This window comes from Equus quagga, chromosome 8, assembly GCF_021613505.1.
Source record: "Equus quagga isolate Etosha38 chromosome 8, UCLA_HA_Equagga_1.0, whole genome shotgun sequence".
Taxonomy (NCBI): Eukaryota; Metazoa; Chordata; class Mammalia; order Perissodactyla; family Equidae; genus Equus; species Equus quagga.
In genome coordinates, this window is record NC_060274.1 from 93,583,069 (window position 1) to 93,606,510 (window position 23,442).

Consider the following 23,442-nt stretch of genomic DNA (forward strand, 5'->3'; position numbering starts at 1 on the left):
TCATTTGAGCAAAAAATGAGGTCAAACTATTTTTTTTTGATTGGGTCATTTCAGTAGAAAAAAATTTTGCAGCATTACTTCAGGTCTTTACTGAGTATGATAATTCTTAATTGTCTCTAGATTTTGGATTATTTTAAAACATCAAGTTAAAACATTTTTTAATCAAAGTGGAGCTACTGCGGGGAATGGGAGAAGGATAGATTACTGTAGTTGATTGTAGATCTGACATAAGGAACCTAAGATTTTAATTCTGTATGGAAAGATCAGAAATTCCAAATAAATACTCAAGAATGTCTTCATTTTCATATAGATACTGCCCTAGGCTAACTTAATATTTATTAAGTCTCCGCAAAGGTACATTTTTAGTACTTTTTTATCTGAGTTTAAGATAAAAAAGAATTCTTTAAAATTACACCCAAAGGAAAGTCACTTTACTGCGCTGTTTCCACAGATAAAGTCATTTCATTTAAACTAACTTCCCGAACAGAAAAATATTTTCTATATTTAATTCAGAACATAAACTATTTTTTATGCTTTTGAGTGTAGATTAACTAACGACATCAATTCCCCAATGAAACAGATAGCACTCTTGATTTGATTGGCAGGATTGGGCTCTCTCTGCTTATGAAATTAGCCAGAAAATTGCTACATTTCAATTTCACTTTATTCTTTTCATGACCAGCTCTAGATGAATAGTCAGGCAACACTTCAAATTCCATTCCCATTTTTCCTCTATGGAGAATTTTTCCCCTATGGAAAAAACCCAGAAATGGTGTATGTTTTTATACACAATTGCCATTTTTTGGTAGACAGCAAAATCATTAAGTAGGGCCCACTTGAATTTTCTATTGTAATTACAGTTTTGCATATTTTGGCATCTATGTATATCTTACTACGACTAAACGAAAATTGAACAGCATCTCCTCTCAACTTAGTCCTAAGATTAAAACATCTACGACCTGGAGAAAACAAAGTAAAACAGTTTTCTATAGCAAAAAAAACCACTCAGAGTATATGAACGATAGACTAAGAATTGAAACAGATAGTGGTTATGTCTAAAAATACCATCACAAACCAATAAACTGACTTGGTTCTTAATATATGTCCTATATTTACCGGACAATCTGATTTCTTTTTCAACAAAAATTTTTCAAGTACAGAGCTATATATAGTTAAAATTAAATTTTATGTAAATTTCTAATAATTGATTGTCCAGAAAAAATTTAATCTCATTATAAATGATATTGTAAATATAAAATGGGCTTTTTAAGACATAATGCAGTCACAGTACTTAACTTGCTAACAGGCATTTATTATGATGTTTAATCTATCTCCCCCTCACTGTGCTGGGTACTATACAGTTTACAGAAATGAAACACATGGTCCTTTTCCTTTAGAAGCCTAAAATGTAATTGAGACAATAGCAAGCCTCATAAAACCACAGAACAAAACTGCTCAACTGTGAGGTGCCAAGAGAGAGTGCTCTAAGAGTACAGGATAATAAATCAATGCGGACTGGAGGAGCCCACAAAGGGTTCATGAGAGAACTGAGACTTGTGTGGGACCTTGATGGAAAGTAGGATATAAATGGGTCAGAGAAGAGAAGCAGCTTAGTGTTTGGAGAGGCTCAGAGGGCTGAGGGGAAATGAGGCTGTGATGGACTGAGAAAGGCCTTCAAGCCAAAGCAGTTAGCATGTGATACGGACATTACTCCACACGGAAATGGGATGCACACGTTGTGGCTGATACGCAGACGTGTGCCCATTTAGGAACAGGTGAAGAGCGCTCAGGAGATCTGGTAAAACATGGTCGAGGTGAAGAAAGGGACTCCATCAATGTGTTGATGAAGCATTGCTGTCTTCCACTTTTTCATCCACTTGGGCAAACCCAAAGCACCAAGATCACAAAGTAACAAAGGCAGTGACCACAGCATTGGAAGATTGTTAGACATTCACTATAAACTTCTTAAACTATGCAATATGAATTTATTTTAGTAAGCCAGTCCCTAATGATTTTACTAAATGTCCCATTGCAAAAAATAAAACATTTTTTAATTTTAATTTAATTTTAATTTTTTCAATTTTAATTTAATTTTAGAGCTAAAGGAACTCAGAATGGGAAAAATGAATGATAAAGCAAATTAAATGGAAGAAGCGGGTAAAACTCTCAATTAAATAATTATAAACTACATCTTCCAAGCGATACTATAAGTATTTATTTTCATGGTGTGCTTGAACTAAGACTGTATAAACACGTCTTATTTACATCAATTCCATTTTTTTCTCTTCTTAATTTCTCTATACCATTTAACTAATATTTAACTTGTTCATTTTGTTTTGTTTAATTTGCATCTTTATCTTAGAGTCTGACAATTCAGCTATTGTTTGTTTCTGGTAACACTCACAAATGTTTTATTTGGCACCACTTATTATGGGTAGATGATAAAAATCTGTGCTCATTTTTATCATCTCTACCTAACTCTTAGACTACACAAATCCAATAAGAATCCAAATCTACTTATCTTCAGGGTACAATACAAAATCCATCTATTTATTCAAGCCTTTGATTAACAGCATCTATATTTATGAAATGCTCTGGGCTCTGCAGGTGAAAATATTTTACATGAAACTCAAGTATTATTAAATAATATTCTGTGATGCTATCAGTGTTTTCTGTGCATATGTGCAAGTGTTCAATAACTTTGGTCTGAAGTCTAATATTTTAAGTTTGTAAACTTACAAAGCAAGGAACTCTTCTTTTAAAGTATGAGTTTAATTTACTTAATAAATCAGAAAAAACCATAAAAGTGAAGTTATTTCAAGAAAGTAATCTTAAGGTATCTTGGTGTTTTGTTTCACATCGAATATTGGGCAGTGTGCAAACTACTACTGTTGTTAGCACCAACGAGTAGATTCTGACCCCTGATGACCCTGTGTACAGCAGAGCGGAACCCTGCCTGGTCTTTTTGCACCATCCTCTCACCTTCTGGCATTGTACCAGACAATGCTTTGCTGCTATTCTAAGGGTTTTCATGCCCAATTTTTTCATAAGTGGGTGACCAGGTCCTCTTTCCTAGTCTGCCTTAGTCTGGAAGTTCCGCTGAAACCTGTCCTCCATGAGTGACCTTGATGATTGTGAAATACCAGTGGCATAACTTTCACCATCACAGCAACACACCACAGCAACACAGTACCACAGTATGACAACCAACAGACAGGTGGTGTGGTTCCCTGACCAGGAAACAAACCCAGTCCTCAGTGGTAAGAACACTGAATCTTAACCACTAGACCACCAAGGCTAGCTAAACTACAACTAACTATTACATATTATCTGAACATACGTGTATAATATTATGAATGTTATCTAAGACACACACACTCCCATAATAGTTCATGTTCAACTTAAAATAATATCCATAAAGAGAGTTTCTGACCATTGGCAAATTCATTAGTGATGCATAACATTTCCAATCCTATTGTGTATAAGACACAGTAATTATCAACTAAAATTATATTTTTGCTCATGGGGCACAAGGTCCTACATTAACAAAGGGTGGTAAGAAGTGCAGTGAGCTGAGCTGCACTTGAGCCTCAGTCCTGCGTTTCACTATGTACATGCTTGACTATATCTCAACGATTCTGGGTTTTCTTTCTTCATCAATAAAACTGATATGATTGTTTCTAACATCCCCCTGCTGCACTAAAATCCTGCCATGTGATGATAATAAATGATCATGATGCTGCTACTGCCTCTGATGATGATAGCAAAAATACCTATTACACACTGAGACTTAATTATGAGTCAGCCACTGCCCTGTATACTTTATCTACGCTCACTTAATCTTCACAACAGCCTGTGTGGTAGATCCTCTGATTATTGCCTTTTTAGTAAAGAGGTTAAATCATTTGTCCAAAGTCCGAAAGATAAGGGGCTGATAGGCAAATCCAGACAGTTTAACTCAGAGCCCACACTGCTAACTATTATGCTACTTCACAATCAATGATCATGCTTTAAATGTAACTAGAAACAGAGTTCTATCAATGAATTTACTCGCAGTTCCATTTTCTGCTGACATGAACCTAATTTAAATCCTTAATTGCTATATCTGTATTCTGTTTGTATACACAACATTTTAAAGGGATTTCATTCATCAAAAAATGTGATCCTCAAAACAACCTTGGAAGGATATTGAACAGTTTTTTTTTCATTTGAATTTCATTTATGAGAAAACTTAGAGCTAAGACTCAGACATTTATGAGACTTTCTAATGACAAAATTAAGCTGCTTTCAATCCCTTATAGCACAAGTGAAGGTAAAACACATTAGTCACAAAGCCAGCGGACAACATAGTCAGGTTTGAAACTTGGAATTGCTGACTTCTACCCTTCTCTAAATGCTTAGCACTCTCAAATCTCTTCTCCAGTCTAGGTCTCTCTCCTAAGGTCTTGAAAAATCAGAGTTAATAAAATGAAACAAAGTTTACCATTTTCTTCCAAACCTACTTTTTCTCTTAAATCCCTTCTTCTGATTAATGATACCAACAATTGCTTACCTAAATCAAATCTGGAAGTCTCTTCCTCTCCTTCCATCAATCCCATATTGTCACCCAATTCCATAAATTCTACCTTCACAATATTACTCAAATCTATTTATCTTATTCTCCTTGCTGTTGCCAAAAATCTTGAATCATTTGCAGGATATAAAAGGTCCTCTGTGATTGAGGACCATTTACTCACCATCTTCATTTCAACTCTTCTGTACCCTAGGCTACAGCCTCACCAAACAACTCACAGTTCCTCATACTTTAGCACAAGTTCCATGCCTCTGCGCATGAAAATATCTCTGCCTGTAATTCTTCTGTTATGAAGACCTCCTTATTCTAAATACTTCCTTCTCCAAGAGATTCGTCCTCACCTCTCCTCATCCCCAAATTAATCATTCTTTCTTTCTTGTCCATGCCCATATTACAGTACCTTTCATATTGTAGTTTAAGGGTAATAAATATATTCCATTTGATGAGATTTAGTTCTAGGCTTTGCCCTTTAAATATGTTTTCTTTAATCCATAAAAAGCCATAAAATGAAATTATTATCCCCATTTTACAGATGTAATGCCTGAAGCACAGAGAGACAGAAGACTGTGTAATTCAGAAGTGGTGAAGCCCAGGTTTAAAATTTATTGATCTCTAAAACTGCATGCTCTTCTCATTTTACCATAGTACTGTCTTAATTGTTTATATGTTTGTCTGCTCCACTGGCCATTGAACTCTTAAAATGCAAGAAACATATTTTAGTCAACACTGAGGCCTCGTACCTGACACACAGTCTGGCACTCAACAAACATCTAGTGAGTAAATGAATGAGCCCATGTACTGTTTGACTCACTAAATAAAATCTTACTGTTATTAACTACCATTTAAATAGAAATGCCAGTTTCATGAACATGATTGATGGGGAAAGTAGATTTGAACAATGCTTATGAGTTTTAAATGTAATTTTTATTGAGTTTTTTCCCATCCTAACTCATTAATAAAAGAAATAAAGAATAATACTGGTATGCTTTATCTCCCAACATTATTCAAATTATTTTTTTCTTTCAATAAAATGCTTTGGATGAATTATTAATTTCTATTCTTCCAGAAAGATCTACCTATTTTTTACACTGTGACCTAAGCCCTAACTATTTCATAAAACTATAGACAGTCTATGTATGTTTGTGTGATCATATTTTGACTAGTCAAAAATCAGTACTAGCAATCACAGTGATTTTTTGTTTTTATTTGATTTTTTTTCCTTTTTCTCCCCAAAGCCCCCGGGTACATAGTTGTATATTTTTCATTGTGGGTCCTTCTAGTTGTGGCATGTGGGACGCCGCCTCAGCGTGGTTTGATGAGCAGTGCCATGTCCATGCCCAGGACTCGAACCAACGAAGCACTGGGCCACCTGCAGCAGAGTGCGCGAACTTAACCACTCAGCCACGGGGTCAGCCCCTCACAAAGTGATTTTTAAGGAATACAATAAAACCTGGAGTGTTCTTTATTTTAAGAAGGCAAATTGTGTCATTTGTTTCTTAGCCTAACTTATTCTAAAGATAAGCTTATCCTAAGAATAGAGGCATGCTACTAAATAAATTCCAGTTAACGGAACTGGTAATTGTGAAACAAGCAACTAAATTCTTGTCATAAGATTACAAAAGAGTGCGTCCTGCCACGGCTTAGTACCAAGCTAAGTGAATATTGGTCTATTTGTCCCCATAGCCTTTCCACACTTTGAGAGCAAAATTTAAGGGAAAAAGTGAATGCTATGAAAATTAATGCACGGAAAAAAATTCTGAAGACTTTTAAGGTGCTCAGAGATAACTTTTTGGTGGTAGACAGTGGTATATAATTTTCATTCTCAAAGTTTTATGGCTACTCTTCATAAATATCAGGACCAAAGAACATCAGAATTCAACTCTAGAGACCAGTTAGATATACTCAAAGGCAGAATTCTTATCCATGATATTCCTGTCAAGCTATCTTCCAGTAATTTCTTGGAGAATGCTCTGCTGATGGCACCACACAAATACATGAAGCAGTCATTCACTTGTACAACCAATACTTACTGAGCATTTACTATAGGCCAACAGATTTAACATTATCTCAGTTTATTATGATTATAAGTATATCACCTCAATTAATTTTTCAAACAAAAAAGTAAGTGTGGTAAAAAAGAAGAGTACAGAAAGGTATGAAATGAAAGATGAATGTCTCCTTCCACCCCTCCTCAACTCCTAATCATTTTTCCCGCAATATAACTGGTTCCCAGTTTCTAGGGTTTATCTCTATAAACAGAGATCTGCTTATTATCTACAGAATGGAATCATACTAAAAAAGAATTATTTTTTTAAAGATTGGCACTTGAGCTAACAACTGTTGCCAATCTTCTTTTTTTTGGTTCTGCTTTTTCTCCCCAAATCCCCCCAGTACATAGTTGTATATTTTAGTTGTGGGTCCTTCTAGTTGTGTAAAAATATTTTTTTAAAGACATAAAATTAATACTTTAGTATCATAGAAATATTTTCATAGGTTCCCATAAATATCTATTTCTAATGTCTGCAAAAAACATGCTACCTCACCGTATGGAGGGGCTTATTTAACCAGCCTCTATTGTTGTATTTTGTTTAGACCCCATTTTCTTGTTTCAGTATTACAACCAACATTGTAGTGTATTGCTGAATCAACAAACATGTGAATTTAAGTTGACAGATACTGCCAAATTGTTCCCTAAAAGTTAGTATCAACTTATACTCCCACCAGAAGTATATGAGAATGGTTGTTTCCTCCACATCTGCTCAAGATCCCTTCCTACTCTTAAAAACAGAGGAACTTAAAGAGTTTTATGTGAGTTATATCTATGGATATTTATCATATCAGAAATTAAAATTGAGAAATTCAAAAATATTTCATTTCTTTAAAATAAAATGATAACCTCATTACACATTAATATAAATAACATTTTTTTATGGTAAGAAACTGTAATCTGAACTCTGAACTGAGGTTCATAGATTAAGTAACCTGCTCAAAACAAACAAAATTAGTAGGGAGAATAGCTTTGTCTTACGTTTATTGCAAATCTTTTGACTGTCTGCCTTAACAGAAGACAGCTAGATTTTCACATCTGCTTCCGCATTGAATCTGTTGTAATATGTTGTTTTCCTTAAAGTATATGAAGAAAATTGGCCTCACACAGCACACATGTATTTGGAAAACAGAGCTGCATTTTAACAGCCTTTTCACATAAATTGTAGACATTAATCTTTAATACACACCAAAACTCAACAGTGATAGTTTCTTAAAGAATAATTGCAATGCAGAATCTGAAACCCTATCAAAAAACTTAATGACTCCTTTACAGTAAAATTACTGGTCTTGAGAAACATCCACATTGTACTGTAAATGGATCTTCACCTAAGCATAATTTTGAAACATCATGAACTAGTCACTTGGAAAACACCAGCTCACTAATTATGCAGATCTTTCAAATGTTGTCTTATTTAATTATAAATATTTTATGATCACATTTATATCACCACCAATCTCTTCATAAAAATCCTTATGTATGCATAAGCTTTCGACCTAATGGAGGAACATACAAGGTTTCCAAAATTCAAAATATTGCTAACAAGCTTAAGTCTATCATTGGCAGCAAATAATATTAGTTGTTTTCCTTGAAGTGATAGGTTCAACTTCATCAACTTTTGAGAAGATATCTGTCAAATATCAAAGTCTGAATAACTATAGCTTGTCAATAATTCAAGTAAAAATGGTGTCACAGTAAAATAGTGGCTAGCTCAGCTAGCAATTCAATAGCCCAAGTACTTTTCCTTAACACACCCACTGTACTTCAAAATGTAGCTAAACTCATTTACTCATACTTCCCATTTCATCAGAAAAAATACTAAAAAGGACATTGTATCCAAAGCTTGCAACTTAATAAAATAATTTACTTCTCCATCAAGGACATTCTTAAATGAAATTGGCATGTATTTTTTTTCTGACAGTGTATGTTGAAGAAGACAATTACTACGAGTTCAACTTGGTGCCTTGATTGTGTCCAGGCACCAGTAGTTTTCCCACCATTGCTTCTGCATCATCAGTGAAACTCAGAGAAAAAGGAGAATAATGTCTCAGCATTCGTATAAAAATAGTTTTGACCTCAAACACTTCTTAAAAATGTCTTGGGGATCCCCAGGCATCTGCAGACCACAGTAGAAAACTGTTGCCTATACCATCTCCGTTTCAAAGGTGAGGAAACTGAGGTTCAGAGATGAAGTAATCTACCCGAAGACAAACAGCAAGAGGCACAGGTAAAACTCAAACCCAGGCATTCTAACCCCAAATTCTGGTCTCAGATGGCTATGCAGCACTGCTTAGGATATCCTTCTATTAGTTGCCAGTATTGTCGCAAAGTTCTTTTTACTGAGATTTCACATTGGTCCTTGCTTTGCCCTCTGAGATTATAATACACATCCATTCATCAAGCAGGTAGATTGCTTCTACTATGAGCCAGGGACTGAGCCCCACGATGGGGATGCTGAAATGAATAAGGTATTGTCCTCACTTTCAAGGATTTCACAATCAACTGGGGAGACAAATGTGTCAACAACTACCTATAATGCAGGGTGATGAATGCTATAATGGTACTCTGTACAAAGTATTTTGGAAGTACAGAAGAGACAGCGATTAATTCTGCCCAAAGAAGGGAGAAGGGGGGGTTCGGGGGCTTAACGGCAGGAGTGCATTTTAGTTGGACTTGAAGGACAAATACATGTAATCCCTTTATTCACAGGATAGTCCTTCACACATTTGAATACAGCTATTGTGTGTCCTGCATAATTTCCCACTACTTTGAATTAAATATCTCCATTGTCCTCAAAAATTATGAAGATATGAATAAAGTAACAAATCCCCATATTATGGGAAACACATTCTGAAAATATGTATTGATCCTTCTTTTGCAAGTATATGTTCACATTTGTTAACATCAACCTGTACTCAGTCATGAGAGAGCAGAACAACTTTGCTATCCAAACAACTTATTCTAGACTACAATTAGGAGCAAATGTGCTAAACAAAGAGCCTGTTCACAAAGTGGCCCAGACTTTTTGGTCATCTCTCCTCTATGCCAGAGGTCAGCAAACTTTTCCTGTAAAGGACCAGATGGTAAATATGTTAGGCTGTGTAGACCATATGATCTCTGACACAACCACAGTCCTCCCTCAGTATTCAAAGGGGATTGGTTCCAGGAACCCCCACGGATATCAAAATCCTGAGTATTCAAATCCCTTATATAAAATGGCGTAGTACAATGAATTCAGTCGCCTTCCATATCCACGGGTTTCACATTGACGGATTCAACTAATCGCAGGTAGTATTCAGTTCTGCTCTTGTAGTGGGAAAACAGCTACAGACAACATGTAAATGAATGGGCGTGGCAGTGTTCCACTATAACTTTACACACCAGGCAGTTGGCCACATACAGCCTATAGACCAGAGTTTGCTGGCTCCTGCTCTAAACCATCTTTCTTTTTGCATCTTCCTCCTCTTCACTGTACAGTGCAAAGGACATTAGACTTACAATCTGGAGAACTGGCTTTTAATTCTACCTTGCTAATAACCAGCTGCGTGTTCTTAGGCAAATTGCTTTACCACTCTGGCACCTGTTTCTTGCATCAAATCAAGGATCTTTAGATTATATGATCAATAATGGCCCTTCCCAACTTCCAAAAAATCACTGCAAAGTAACTTTCTTCCCCTCAGTATTCCTAATTCATTCCGTCATGAAATAAACAACGTGAGAGACTGAGAAAAAATGAACGGGACCTTAGGTGATATTAACAGAAATGCACATCTCAGATAAAGAGGGGGCAGGTTTACCATACTCCACAGAGGTAAAGTTCAATTCTGAGTAAAACGCTAATAAGTCTACCAGAGGAAAGTAACCAGTGACCTGAAAAATTCTGGAAATCTTAGCAAATCAGATATGCTTGAAAGAACTGGGCAAAGAGTGGAAAGCAGAGATTTAGGGGGCATAATATTACTCTTTAAATGCTTGGAATCAAACAGAGATTAGAACCTAAGTAGAATATTCCAAGTCTGAATGATATTTCGGAGTCCTGGCTTCTGACCAGTTTTAAGTTCTGTGCCTTCTGAGTCTTCGCAGTATCTGAAGTCTGTAAAGTTATTGCTAATAATAATGTTGGAGTAACATCACTAATCTTATATCTGTACAGCTATTTAGAGTTTATATCCTCGTATATTACACTGTTCCAGCTTCCTGGCCCTAGGAGATTGGCAAAGATAAATATTAGTATTGCTTTTTTATGAAGAAGGAAAAAAATTCAAAAGGATTGTTCTTTTACATAGAAGATTCTTGACTTAATATCATAAAAAGGGGCAGGACTAAAGCTAAGCTCCTAAATCAGCTTAGAAAATATAGACTGAATGCTAAAAACAAACACCACCAAATATTTTGTAGAACATCATCTTGTTTATATTCTAGGAGGAAGGAGAGCTTGGGGGAGTGGGACTTGGCTTAACAGCTTCAAAGCACTTTAAATTTGGAAATAGTTGCCTAGCATTTTGCTTTAGCTGTTAGTGTTTAATTCACCTAGTTTTCTGTTAAGTGCTTCAACCAAATGTAAATGCTTTATGAATACAGCTCATAAAATGTATGAGGGGAGAGGGGGTGTTCTGTATTAAAACCTCAACTGGGAAGGATTCTAAAAGTAAAGTATTCCTTTCAATTTGATTGGCTTCATATATAAAAGCTGTATTCTTATAAAAATAAAATACAAGCAGCTGTGAATAATTCAAATCACTAAATGGCATGAATGGATTAATATTTCAATGTTATACTTGCCTTTTATCCAGATACAACTTTGAACATAATAAATGTGGTTTTAGAACTGAAATCCTCAAAATTCTGAGTTTGGTTTCTGTTTTTTAATATGTATAATTAAATTCATCTTTGAAAGCTCCTGAAGGTTGTTGAGGGCAGAAGAAATTTATTTTTATTAAAATGAGTCAACCTGTGGGACGCCTCCACAGTTTCCTACACAGAGAACTACAAAGAGATGTGAGAAAGCAGCAATACAGAAGTTGGATTATCCAAAGAGCAAGGCTATTATGTATGAGGAACTTCATCTCCATCAGCTCATTTCTCCTCAGCATGGAGGATACCAAGGGGGGAGGCAGATTCCATGTACACTTGGTCTTCTTCCCTGTCCCTCAGCCTCCAGTTCTCATAGACGAAATCAGATAATTTATCACTAACATCCCAGGTTACCTTGTGTGAGAAAAAGGCAAAAAAGGAACACTTGGTGGTGTCCTTGGAAAGGACACAAGTACACTCCACTCTTGTGTGGAGAAAGTTGAGGGAATTCACGTGCCAACAGTGTGCACATGAGTCTCATAACTTTCTAGCAACAAAGAGTGAGGCCGCTTCACTTTTCTGTGGACTGACTGCCTCCTTCTAGAAGCTCAAGTTCTCCAAAGGCTGTGGCCAGAAGAGGCAGCATGCAGAACAACGGTTTTGTATCTCACATGGGAGCTAGTTTCTAAAATCAGCCTATAAGGCAAAAATGGCCTGGAATCAAAAGATCCTTGAAGATCCCTTCTATTTTCCTCAAAGCACAGCAGGTATAATTTTGCATATACAACCCGGTAATTATACATAAATATAATGTACTCAATAGTATATGGTTTAGAATAAAGAAGGTGATCTTGTACCCAAAAAAAAGCCATTGAAATATTTAAGTATTAGAATGATACTCAGTCTTGTGAGAGAGAAACTAATACCACGAGGCCTGCAAGAAGCCACTTGAGGTCAAAGTCTCCTTAAGAAGAATGGAGGCTAAATTGCCTCCACTGTCTTTAATGTTAGACTCTTTCTCTCCTCTTTCTTTTGTTTTCATTCTCTCTCTTCCTTCATCCATCTCTCTTCCTGAATAGTTACAGTCGAATTCAAGTAACCCTGGACACTGAGGTACTCCACGGCATTCTGAGCCTTACATGTATCAGTGTTTTATTGCTGCCTAACAAGTTACCACAAACTTAAAACAACTTAGATCAGACACATATTTGAAACAACACAGATCTATTATCTGACAGTTCTGTAGGTCAGAAGGTGGGACTGGCTGCAGGTTTCTCAAGGCCGAAATCAAGGTGCTGGCAGACTGGGCTCTGGGGGAGAATCCACGTGCAAGCTCATTCAGGTTGTTGGCTGAATTCAGTTCCAAGCAGCTGGAGGACTTAGGTTCTACTTCCTTGCTGACTGTGGGCCGGGGTCCTTCCCAGCTTCTAGAGGCCACCCACATTCTGCGGCTACTCACTCACTTTCTCCATCTCTTAAAGTGAGTGCCAGTGGGCGGAGTCCTTCTTATGCTTCAGAACTCTCCTCTGCCTCTCTCTTCAACTGCATCTCTAACTCTCTGGCCCTCATCCTCTGATTTTAAAAACTTATATGATTACATTGGACACTAGAAAAATCCAGGCTCCTAGACCCATTTTAAGGTCAGCTGATTATTAACCTTAATTCTGTCTGCCAAGTCCCTTCATAGCAATTCCTAGGTGAGTGTTTGACTGAATAACATGAGGATGGGAATCTTGGGAAGACACCATCAGTATTCTGCCTAGCACAATGTAATAACAAATTTTTGGTCTCTCAAACATACTGCCTTATATCCCCTAAAATATTACACATCTGTCCAAAAGTCAAAGGCAGCCAAGTTGGAACATAAGATTTTGTTTGCAAAATGAAGAACCAAATGAAAACATATCAAAGAGGACTTTGGGACATTACAAATATATAAATAAAACTATGAAGAGTGGCAATAACAAGTATAAAAATAACCATGCATAAAGGAAGAATGCCCTGGCCTGACAAAAACGCTAGAGGGGAAGAGGCTGCAGAAGCTTCTATTTCTTCTCTAGACATTTGGGGGTCACTGATTTATGGAGAGGTGCCCAAGTACGACTTCTCGCCAGGGGAAGTCTAAAGTGCTTAGAGCTTTGAAACAAAGAGCTCTGAGACTTGTTAAAGGCCTACTTGGAAGTCCCTAATTGAATCTAAAGATCTCAGCTGGGTTTTGAGAAACTTCCTTTCAAAGTGACTTGACCTCAGAACCGCCCTGTGATTCTGATTTTAGCCAGTATTTGCACTGTACTATCTTTATTTTGACTCAATCATGGGTTTCGCTAAATAACATCTGAGCAAAGCAAGCCGTCCTGGAATTCAGGGATTCCCAGGAGCTAATGCATTCCTCCTCCTATGGCCAGTGGATCAGAGGTTTCACCACTCTCTTCAGCAGACAAGTTGGCCTCCCTTAACTGTTTCACCATCTAAAAGGCCTGCTGGTGGCACATTTTGTAGCTTTTCTGTAGCTTTACTTGGTGTAGTGGCCAGTAGTCAATTGAGAACATTGTGAAATCCAAGCCCTGTGCTATGTGCCTCCCTCACATTCACCCAGAACTGAATTTATATCATGTGGCCTGCCAGTCAACCCTAGACAGGAATTTCACAGATATTTGACACTGGTAATGGTGAAAAGTTTATTTTTTCACAAGTACAACCAAGCAAGCTTATAATTCTTCATAGGGATTCTAGAGACCAAAAATTACTGAATATTGAAACAATGCGGGGGGGGGGGGAGCGGGGGGGAATTCAGTTTACTCTCACCATTTAAACGACATAACCTATATGATATGGGCACACAAGTAGTGATGACTTTTTTTTTTAACCTGAGAAGCTGACTTTAGATAACTAGGCCAGTAGGGGAAAGGATTAGAAGAGGTTTCTCTGCTCCTTCCAGGGTATTTCCTGACCTGTTTTCCTTTGGGAACTCTACAGATGATGTACAAAGCCCAGATGATGTACAGCTTCTCCCCACTGTACCCAACCTCACACACAAGACGTAGTCAATACACCTTCAATGGCACTGCTTCTTATTTAACTCAAGAACTACAGGGAGGTTTTGGCATTGCTAATTCACAATAAAGGGATATATTCAGTCCAGAACAAGGAAAAGTGGAGCTCTTAGAAGTTCTATATTGGAGTTTCCTTAACTAAGTGTGTCCTGCCACCTAGGGGTATTCTTAGACCATTTTGGGGCATGTCTGATTTCTGGAGACTTCACTGTATATTCACTAAGGCAAAACAATATTACTTCTTCAGCTTTTTCAGAAGTTCAATACTAGAAAGACCCTTTAAAGCAATGGCCATTTCTGTGCTTTTCAATAAAATAACTTTTACATTATCCATTGGATTTTATGTTACAGAACGCCAAATGGACAGACCCATGAGATAAATTTCTCCTGGATTTCAATTCTTAGCTTAGGAGTTGCTAATTGGTGTCAATCCCCACCCACTTCCGGCTTTATTTGGCCAGCAAAGATTTTGTTTCAGTTTGAATTCCTTTGGATGGGGCAAACCAAGCTGCACCATTCTTTGGTTCACACCCAGCCCCTTCACTCATTTGCTTACCAGCCTGGGCCCTGAGAGCCCCTGAGATGAATATGAAAGCTTTCTTCAGTTAAACAGTAAGAACCAGTTAAACTATTTTCTTTTTTTGCTTTAGTTGCCAGTGACTTCAGAATTAAGGTTAGTGCTCATCTATATTAATAAATCCATTTGAAGTTGCTTCTAACTTCTTTCTCCTTATAATTTCACTTCTGAGTTTATTTCGAATTTTCCAGTTTTTTACTCCAATTTATTTTTAAAGCTTCTGCAAATCTTCTTTATAAATAACAAATAAATCTTAATTGTATTTTTTAAATAGGGGCTTTCACAGAAATATACCACATGTAGTTCTCTCTATAGCACACTCGATTTAGTATAGCCCTTTCTCATCCTAGCATAGCTGTCTATCATTTAAGAAATGGCCACTAGATATAAATCAGGCCTATTCCATCATATTAATACAAAGAAGTTAAGAGAGGGTTAAGCTTACATACACAATGCATACTGAAGGGGATCAGAACACGTCACCCTAAAATATGCCACTTTGCCATATTTATTATTTTGAGCTGAAGGTACTTAGACAGCAGATGCAGGAAGGGCTCTCTGACCTCCCCCTTTCTACCTAAAAGCAGGTCATAAAATTCCCCATGAGAGAGGTGCCCTCTCTGTACCAGAAGAGAAGAACACTCTTGTCACTGGAGACCAGTAACCTTTGTCAAAATGGATCTACACAAACACACCTACTAAAATAACCCTTATCTTCCATTAGTTTCTCTCATATATTTCCTAGCCACTTTCCCACAATTTACTGCCTCTAACCCAAACCCCTTTGTCGTGTCACTTCTCCACACATTTATCATTCTTTGTTTAAAAAGTATATAAACTCTCAGTCATAACTGCTTCTTTGAGTCTTCATTTTTCTTAGGCAGACTCTTATGTGCCAATACAAGTATTAAATAAAATTTAATGCTTTCCTCTTGTTAATCTGTCTTATGTCATTTAATTCTCAGGCCCAGCTACAGAACTTAAGAGGGTAGAAACAAGATTTCCCTCTTCTACAATACACATACCAGTTAGCCCAAGTCAGTCTTGTAAGGAAGAATCTAATCATTTTTCTAGCAACTGACCATAAGGCAGGCTGATAACGAATAGGAGCCAATAACTGGGAGGAAGAAAGCTTTGTTTTCCTTCCTTCCAACTGTGTCACCATTATACCATCTTGGAACAAAGAACTAAAATTTTGTGTTTATAGTTGCTGTAGTTTAGTATTTATTATATAATCAAAAACTTCTCTCTGACTTTCAGCCAGGTTCAAAAAAGAGAAAATTATAGCATATGACAGCACAGGATATGAAAGTAGACTAGCATTTGGGGTTCCCTCCTGCTACAAAGGCAAATTATAGGGATTCATAAAAATTTAATAGAAAGCACTAGAAGAATTGATCACAGATGGCAGTGGTGATCTTCTCAGAGATCCTGACTTTATGGAGCAAAGCAGAACCTAGGTCCATGACAAAGGTACCTTTTGCCAATTGCCAGAAGGCCACATGCTTACCATGTAACCAGTTCAGTCTCAGAAGAACAGATTAGAGATAAACACTGACAGCCATATACAGGGGTGGGCTTCAGGTGGAAGCACTCACCTGGAAATTTCTTCACGGATATGGACTTGTCACCTGTGCCATCTGGATTCATAATGTCACCATAAGAGTACCTCCAGAAGGAAGGAGTATGTAAAACAGGTAGCTGTGTCATCTCTAGCGCTCAGAGCAGGAAAAACATTTGCTTCACCAAAGAAACAAAACAAAACAAATCCTTGTTGCAAAAGGCTCAAAAAAGATATGGCTCAGGGACCTGTTTTAAGGGATGATCTGAAAGAACATGTCTGGGTGGCAGGTAGTATGACTCTTACTATCATTGTATGCTGAGGAATAAAGGTGTTTATTACCTGAGAACAAAGGTCTGATCCACCTACCTAATTTGGGGTATGGTAGAGCTTTTTATAGACTCTGAAATTTTTGTCCTCAGAAGTCTCAGATTATCAGACTCTTAGAAAGCTGCCAAGAAGTAAGTGTTCCTGGATCATCAACCTGCTCTCCTCAAACATCCAGAGACCCCTAGGACCAAGGACAACCAGAAACTGGAGAAAAAGACTAGGGATAGCAAAACCAGGAAAATTAACTTTTTGGTAGTAAATTTCAAATTAATTCTCCTAACTGACATATTTGCCTTTGTTTTCTAAAGATAGTTTTCTGCCAAACTTAGCATCTATTTCTTTTTCTAAATCTTTTTTCTTTGTGAATTTAACTGTGTAGAAATGAGATCTGTTTTTGCATATATGAAACTATATTCAACAAATGCTAAATAACAGAAGATTAGAAATCTTTTAATGATCCTGTTTATTATTCTCAATGTCTGTTTTCTCTTGTTCTTCTCATTTAACAAATCTGTCTTCAAATGTATCACACTGAGGGGTTACCATCTACCCTGACGGGTCATTGACTTTGTAGAGCATGGCATATGCTGAATTGAACATTGTAATTACATTTAGACCCAAGGCAACACCCAATTGTTCACACTCATTTGTAGCTAGAAGCACCTACAAATGACATATATTAATGAACTACAGATCCTGTGGTGAGTTAATAGATAACAAATCTCAGTCAGTATTGCATAAATTGGGGTAGGGAGAAGCTGAGCTCTCTGTAAACATATGACCCAGCGGGACGGAATTCTTCCAGAAGCAGTTAAGAAATGATAAGGTTGAGTTAATATCAGTCCTGTATTCGCATTGTTCTGTCAACCTACTCAATTTATATATTCCAGCTGGCTGTTTCCCAGAATTTCTCTGAGAGTAAGACCTGAATTTACAAGTATTGTTATAATTTGGGGAGAAGGGGTACAAGCATAAATGCAAACGGCAAAATCCTCTCATGCATCACAAATTATTAAAGAATTCCCTTAAAAACCTCTCTGACTCTAGGCCTTCTGTTTATTGCCCTTGTGCTTCAGGTGGCTCATGTGGTGTAATGAAACATAAAGCATTAATGAAATTCTATTTTACTTTTACCCATCAGATTGGAAAAAATGGAAGAAATTGATAATATCCAGTACTAGTAAGGATGCCTAGGGAAGCAGAGAAACTCTCATTCATTGCTAATGGCCAGTTTATTGCCATAACCTTTCTAGAAAGTAATATGGTAATATACATTATAATTTAAAGGTAGAGATACCTTTTGAATCAGCATTCTCAGGTTGGGGGATTTTTTCATACATATTTAAAGAAGCATACATAAGGATTTATACACAAAGTTGTTTACTGCAGTTCTGTTAATCATGGCACAAAACTGGAAATAACCTGAATGTTCATCAATAGAGGAATTATTAAACAAAATATGATATATCCACATTATGGAATATTATACAACTGTTAAAAGAAATGGATTAGCTCTATAGGTATTGACATCAAGGGAATGTCTGTGATATATTGCATACAAAGAAGCAAGTTATAGACTATATATATAGTCATTCCAGTTTAGGAAAGGGAGGGAGTGAGGAAAACGAGGAGGGAGGAGAGAAAAAGGGGAAGGGGTAAATGTAGGAAAAACGCAAATCTGTTTACACGTGTGTCTATCTTTCTGCGAGCATAGAGAAGGAATGCTATGCTGCAGATATCTACCTAACACTGGTTATACAGAGGAATGAGACTGCAGGAGGGAAGGTGAAGTTATGAATTTTTCTTTATATAGCTCTGTAGGGTTTTATTTGGTTCAGAAAACATGAATAACCATTGTTGTTAACCTTTGTTTAAAAACAATAATAACATAGTCTGAAAAATATAGAGTGATGTAGACCATGCAGGGACCTCCAACTACTTGGTGAGAAGGAACCAATTTTTAACTCAATGAAGGCTTAAGATGACTGGGATAGAGCTGAAGACTAAAAGGTGCTTTCCTTCCTGGCAGGAATTCCAGCATACTTTGGACATGAGAATGCCTGGAAGGCCTAGCAATTGAGTCTCCAATTTCCACCTATAAATTCCAACTTACAGGTTGGGGACGACTCATGCTGACAGACCAAAACTATGTAAGAACATACTGCTTTGGGGCCTAGACAAGGGGCACCCAATTTATTTTTGCTTAATAAATCCCTGGAAGAATCAAATGCTACTGTTCTTCCAGGAAAAGCCTTGGCTTAAGATACATACTTATTATCTTAGATAGAAACAGTAGTTTCACCCACAACTAAAATATACAACTATGTACTGGGGGGATTTAGGGACGAAAAAGCAGGAAAAAAAAAAAAAAGATTGGCAACCATTGTTAGCTCAGGTGCCATTCTTTAAGAAAAAAAAACAAACGATGAAACAGTAGTTAGAATTTTTAATAGACTAGTTCTTAGCCTCCTAAATAATCAGGTTTAGTCAGTAGTTATCTAGGCCTTTAATCATATATTTCTAAAGAATCCTTGAGCATGCACTCCAAACAAATGTAAACTTATTTATAACCAATATACATATTCTACTGTCAATCAATATTTTGACTTAATATTTCATGAAAACAAATAGTAGATATTTTATTCTTTTTTCTTAATGCATCTCCAATGGATTGTTCTTTGTGTTTCTTGTGAAGTATGCACTCCTCTTTGGGATCTATGGTTTTACAGGTCCTAATGATTTCTTTATTGAATCCTCTTATATGTTCCATTAGAAAGACTGAAAAGTTAATTTGAATCAGAAAAATATATCACAAGGATAAATCTCTGACTGTCATTCAACTGTTGATTTTAATGTAGCCTTAAATGTTTTAAGATGGGGCTGGCCCGGTGGTGCAGTGGTTAAGTGCACACTTTCTGCTTTGGCAGCCCAGGGTTCACCGGTTCGGATCCCGGGTGCTGACATGGCATCGCTTGTCAAGCCATGCTGTGGCAGGCATCCCACATATAAAGTGGAGGAAGATGGGCCCGGATGTCAGCTCAGGACCAATCTTCCTTAGCGAAAAAGAGAAGGATTGGCAGCAGATGTTAGCTCAGGGCTAATCCTCAAAAAAAAAAGTTTTAAGAACTACTGATTTTATTTCCCATATATACTCAACATTTTAGATCTATTAGATGTCCTTATTAATATGACAGATATGACAACACAATATCATCACTTCATTCTTCGAAGATTAGGTCTACTTTAGTTCAACAATTCATTTCACTGCTGTTGTTTGACCCTTAAATCCCTTGATTTAAGCCATCTTAATTTAAGAAAATCCAGACTTAAACAAAAGATAAGTTAGGAGATGATGATTCACATAATAAAAGGGTTCTTTTGTTCAGTGAAGGACAGATCTTGGGATAACTCTAAATAACTAGCTCCATTAGTTATTTCCAAAATTATGCTACTTATATACACTAGTTATGGATAGACATCCGTAGAAACACCAAATGAACAAAGGATATTCATTAGGACTTGTAAACAATGCTCACCTAATCAAAAAAAAAAAGTCTATTAGGCTAATCCAGGCTGTGCTAAAGGCTAATTCATTTTCAACTTAGGTTAATACAAATGCCATTCTCAGTTGACCTGGGTATAGATTTATCAGAACTCATATTTATGACAAAAAAGATCAGTCCTTACAAGAGTATGTTGAGTGTGTCTCCCTGAACTCCTGCCTCTTCCTACTGCTATCCTCTCACTCCAAGTCTCATATATATACATGCCCAGATCAATGGTTTGAGAGAGTGCAATGAAGAATATTTAAGCACTTATGTCCCTATATTATCAACCAGAACTAAGCAAATATATTTTAGTAAGTTGAAACACAAAGACGTCATCATTGTCTCACTCATTAATTGAACATCTACTAAGCTAGATATTCCCTGCTTGCATACATCGCTCTGCTTGCATACATCCCTCCCTCTCTTGCTTCTATCTACTTTGTACTTTTCTCCATCTTTCTCTGTGCTTGCGGATGCAGTCTTTGATGGAGTACATTGATGGATTTCTCTAGTCTCTGGCTTTTGTATGGGTTTAAGCCAACAGGAAGCCAATGAAAAGCAGTGGGAAGGCATCAGAGAATGAGGCTCCTTGTCTGATGGGTTTCAGTTATACAGTAGCCTGAGCTCCTCTAAAGGCCACGGGTCTTGCCAGCTGCTCTCTCCTATAGCTACAGCCTCAGCTACAACTCTTTTCAGATCCTGGTAATTTCTCCCCATTTTTGCCCCTCAGTTGGAGGAGTGGTAATAGCTCCCTCCTATTGCTAGCCAAAGAGTGCTGCACCATCCTTGTTGTTCCCCTTTATCTCTGCTCTGACCTTTGTAAATAGTCCCCTTATTAAACACTTCACAATTTTACCAATTAAATGTGCCATCTATTTCCTTATGGGATCATGACCCATACAATTATATGCAAAGAATCTATTAAGGGCTCTATAACACATAAAAATAAAGTAGAAATTGATTCACTCTCAAACAGTTTACAATCTGGTATAGCAGATAACTGTGGTTCATCTGATATCATTGGTAGTCTGTTTAGCTATTACTGAGAAGGTGATAGTACTGTCACATTAAGACAAGCGGAAAAAAAAGAAAGGTAGAAAATTCCATGAGATGACCTGTTATCTATACGCTGCCTTTAAATAATTTAAATTTACATATGACAGAATGAAATTGTATTTAGAAACATTTTAAACAAGAATTTAAAATGTCTACCTTCTTATAATTTGTGCACAGGCAATGTGATATTTGACAGGCCCATTAAAAATTATGTGTGCTTGCCCAAAATGATTATTTCATATATACAACCATTTTATGAAAAACTTGTTGTTTATTTTCCATATAATATTTGTTTTTTTAAACTTCTGCATACAAACCCACATGTTAAAACTTTCTTTCACAAAATATTTAAAACTATCTTCTGTTAATGGAATGGTACATTTTAGCAATTTGGTGGGAATAAATCCAATTTTGGTAATAATTTAATTATTGGTAATAATTTGGTAATAATTATAACAAACAATTGGCTGTGTTCTAGCAGTAAGGAGGCACTAAACTTTCAAGCAAAAAGGACACTATTTAAGGATGTTTAACTCAAGGGTCCATTCACTAAACCAGAAAAAGTAGCATTTTTAGATTTATAGTGAGTTTTAGATTTTAAAGCCCTAATGGTATTAACAAGTGTATAATACTCACTTCTCAAAAGAACATTTACTTCAAAAATTTTAATTGACATTTATATTTTGTCAATATATAAACAAAAGATGACATGATAAAAAAAGACAGAGTTCTTATCCTTAAAATTTATAATGTGGAATCTATGCATGAAACGTAATGATAGATTACAAAGTAGGATCATTTCTCTATAGGTATTTATTTCTAGATAACTAGTAAGGCTAATCTTGGATCATTTAGTTTAATTAGAGTTTAGACAAATATTCCCACATGAATATGTTCATGCTTGCTCTACAGCTTGCTGGCTTTTATTATAGTAGAGTTCTCATTCACACTGCATTTCAAATCAAATTTTACCTGACTTCAATAGGTATATTTTGGAATTAAGAAATATTAAAATACTATTGCTTAAAGTCTTCTTTTAAGCACTTGGGTTTAGGGGAAAATTGATTTTTAGGTAAGAGCTACTGAGTACAACTTGGACAATATCTGGGTTGGGTGCTTAAGCACGTGCAGAAGTAACTGTAAAGAAGAATGAGTACATTATCACACTGTCTAAGAACAGATGTAAGATTTAAAAATTTGCCTCTGTCTCAATGGTCTGGTTTTCAAAAGGGTACAAACATAACTATGTCTTAGTTAGAATAAATACCGGGTCAATAAATCTCAAATTCATACAGTACACTCAAAGCTTTGAACCATACAGCCTCAAGTGATACATTAGCAGTGCAGACATACATTAAAGCACTTAGCATGAAAACTGTCTGCTATAAAATGGGGCAGAAACACATTAAATATTCTTATCAATCTCAAATCCAAAAGGATTACAATTTTGAACATATGCAGAATCAGTTATGTAAAATGGACTCAATAGCTTCCTCAATAATCTTCTCACTATTTGGGGATTCTCTTTTTCTTCCTATAGTTTTGAATCTGCTGAACAGGGAGAACAGAAAGGAAATATTTCAATAATTTATTTTTGTTTGTTTGGCTAGAATAGCAAATCATGAAACACTCACTGAACATAATTAGCTCCTCTACACTGTGATTCCAAATCTCTTTGGATGCAGGGCCAGCTGACCAGATGGTGCGCTGTAACATAATGCATTTGAAATGGAGGCTTGAGTTCAGGTCCACAGGCCACAGGACAGCAGAGGCAGATTGCAACGTGGAAGTGATATATTCAACTAGGAAGGCCTGGGGCTGGCAAGTGTTGCTGTACTCTGTTGCCAAAGGGCAAACCAAATGCCATCTTCCTCATGCCCCTGGCTTTATTCTAGTATGTGGC

General features: G+C 36.5%; 1 protein-coding gene across 2 annotated transcripts in view; it reads right to left on the reverse strand.

The window, feature by feature from the left end:
- The window catches only part of IMMP2L (inner mitochondrial membrane peptidase subunit 2), an 845,195-nt gene that overhangs the window by 125,556 nt on the left and 696,197 nt on the right, over positions 1-23,442 (reverse strand). The gene's annotated exons all lie outside the window — the stretch shown is intronic.